This window comes from Macaca thibetana, chromosome 8 (assembly GCF_024542745.1).
Source record: "Macaca thibetana thibetana isolate TM-01 chromosome 8, ASM2454274v1, whole genome shotgun sequence".
In the NCBI taxonomy this organism is placed as follows: Eukaryota; Metazoa; Chordata; class Mammalia; order Primates; family Cercopithecidae; genus Macaca; species Macaca thibetana.
The window spans coordinates 119,738,386-119,741,448 of NC_065585.1; the positions used below are offsets into that span (position 1 = coordinate 119,738,386).

At 38.8% G+C, this 3,063-nt stretch overlaps 1 non-coding gene across 1 annotated transcript; it reads left to right on the forward strand.

The window, feature by feature from the left end:
* Window positions 1–2,653: 2,653 nt before the first annotated feature.
* Window positions 2,654–2,794, forward strand: LOC126961918 (small nucleolar RNA SNORA67). The gene has a single exon (XR_007728498.1). It is a non-coding gene; the product is annotated as a small nucleolar RNA SNORA67 (small nucleolar RNA).
* Window positions 2,795–3,063: the final 269 nt, after the last annotated feature.

Genomic DNA, 3,063 nt, shown 5'->3' on the forward strand with positions numbered 1-3,063 from the left:
CATTCTGGTAAAGGCAAAACTATAAACACAGTAAAAATATCAGTGTTGGCCAGGATCTGGGGGAAGGAGAGAGAGTTGAGTAGGTAAACCCCAAGGAATTTTTTAGGGTGGCAACATTATTCTTTATGATACTGTAATGGTAAATACATTATTATACTATGCATTTGTCAAAACCCACAGAGCTTCATAAGCACAAAGAGCAAGCCTTAATGCATGCACTGTTTTCAAAAATCATTTAGGAGTTTGAAGAATATCAAGATGAAATGCAAAATATGGCAAAATAATCTAATTGTATTACAAATGTATAAAACCACCTCCCTGAAGGGGGTTGGGGAGAGATACTAACCTAACAAACCTGAAAATGGGTGGACTCCGTAACATCAAAGCCAAAACAAATTGTACAAAAGCACTATACTCTAGTTGATAAAGCTGTTTCCCACAGGTTATAATTTAACAATCATGATACCACTGTACAAACATACTAGAACTGAACAAGTAAATAAATGGATCTCAAATGGTGGGAGCCAGATTCTCATTGTTGGAGTTGGAGGTTGCAATTAAACAAGCGGAGGAGGCTAGACTGATCCATCTGGAAATGGATTTGAGTTGGAGCTATCAGTATGAAGTTATGTTTGGATTTCTATAGACAAGGCAGTTATATTCAGATCTATTTATAGGTATGTGTTTATAATGAGTTACTACACACATACATTTTTTTGCTCTGTCAGTTGACAAGGCTCAAAAGCCTTGTAACAGTGAACCCCAGAAACAATGAACACACTTAGCACCCAGATCTTTCTCTGGACAACCACTTCCCACCTGCCCCTGGCCCTCCATTTCTTCCTCCTAAACCTTGGCAATCATGTATTTCAATTCTTTAAGTTCTCAGATAATGAAAATAGGGGCACAAAAAGGTGGCATTAGTTTTCCAAAGTCACAGAGCCAACTGATAATAGGACCAGCAATGGAACTCCCCGATATTATTGCAATGACTTTTACTTACAGGGTAATTCCCCTACTGTGGGGTGCATGTTTGTTGTATTTTGTATAACAAAACAAACAAAAAAAGGACCATTTGGGACCAGCTCCTTCCCTTAAATATTCTCCAACACCTTTCTTAGGACTAGGAGTGCTGGAGATAAATTTGCCCCAGTTCTTTTTTGGATTCACTTTAATAAAAACTGCTCATCTTCTCCACCTCACAAGATTTTCTTTGACAGGTGTTGCATCTTCTTATGAGCATAAATGTCCTTCCAAAAGAAGACTTAAATGGATTAGAGTTTGTTAACATGAAGCTTTTTAAAAACGAGCAAACAGAACAGAGGACATTTCGACTTGGCCCAAAATCAAAGAAACTGATGGACTGATGCGCTTATCTACGTTTTTTTTAATTTCATTATGTAACAAGGGAAAAATCATCTCAAATTTTCCTGGCCCTCACCCTTCCTGCTTCTCTTTGCTTTCTTTATAGTTAAGCAAAGGCAGTCAAAAAATTGGCTCTTTAAAATGTCTTTAGAAAAAGTGCCCGGTTGTAAAGTAGGTAATGCGCTTTCCTTTCTGCTTACGCTGGAGCTTTGCAGACATTAAAACTCAAATTTCTTACAAGTTGGCACTGTCTTAATTATTCCCCCTTTGTTTTGTTTGATTGGAAGTAATTACAATAATTTGCAATTACCCATTGAATCACCTTTTTTCCAACAGCAGCACTGTCCTCTCTGTTCCACACGTTCCTAATGTAACTTGAGAATAATGTTTTTTTTCCAAGGTCTTGCATCAGTCGGGGCCCTATTTTATCCCATCTAATTTCTAACTTTCCTCCAGCATACCTTCCAGTTCACCTGAGCTAAAATGTCTTCCTTTCTACCCTCACCCCTCTCGCACCCTTAGTCTCATCTGTCTCATAAACACACATGCACACCATACACAGGTACACGTGTATACCTTTATACAAACATGCATACACATACATGCATACATACATAGGTACACACATGTACCTTTGTACCTGGCTGACAATTGCATTCCCAGCTCAGATGCTTCCAACCCTTTGTCTATGCAAACTCTACTCATCTTCCAAGCCTTGCAAAGTTACCTTGTTTCCAAAAACATTCCCTAATTTGCAAGATACTCTGCTAGGCACAGTTAAAGAAAAAAGATTAATTCTACATAGCCTCTATCCTCAAGGAGCTGGTAATGCTTATTGGTTCCTTCTCAAAGATACTAGGACATTTCATCTCACCACAAGTGCTTGATTATATAAAGAACATCTTGCTATTTTCTATCTCAACCATGGATTGTTAGAACATAAATCATATATTATTCTCCATTTTGCTTTGCTATTCCAATTTAGAGGAGGAGTGGCTGACAGGGGAAAGAAGACATGAACACAGTGAAGGGCTCGGGTAATAATTTCAGTAGCCTTCAATTCTGGGCCTAGGCCCAAGAGAATAACCAGGACTCTAAGTCACCTAGGGAAAGAATATGTATCAAGGCCCATGTACCATATGGTTAAATATTTAAAAGTATAGATCAAGCTAACAAATAAAATATGCTCTCTCCTCTTATCTTGATGAATATTCCCTCACAACAATAAAATTGAAAAGCGTGTGTAAAGCTAGGGTTTTAAATAACTAAAAATCAAAAACTATCAACAATCCAAGGGGACTCCCTCTCCAAGGGAACATGCAGTACCCCTCTCAGGAAAGTACTAACTTAGAATAGAATCTAGCATGTCTAAGGTCTTTGGGGAACAGGGGATGCTTATTTCCTCTGCCTTCCTTGGCTGCCTACATGGACACCTAAGTCTCTTCCCTTCAGGATAGATTGTCCTCTCATGCACATGCTGAAGAGTTGCCTTTCTTGACATAGGCCAGAGGCTCTGATGTACAGTAGGTTTCTTTAGTCATCAACTATGACCTTCCCATCAATAGGGAAAAGTATATCCACAGAATCAGTCGAGGTGGACGGTTTGGCCATAAGGGTGTGGCTATTAACATGGTGAAAGAAGAAGACAAGAGAACTCTTCAAGACATTGAGACTTTCTACAACACCTCCACTGGGAAG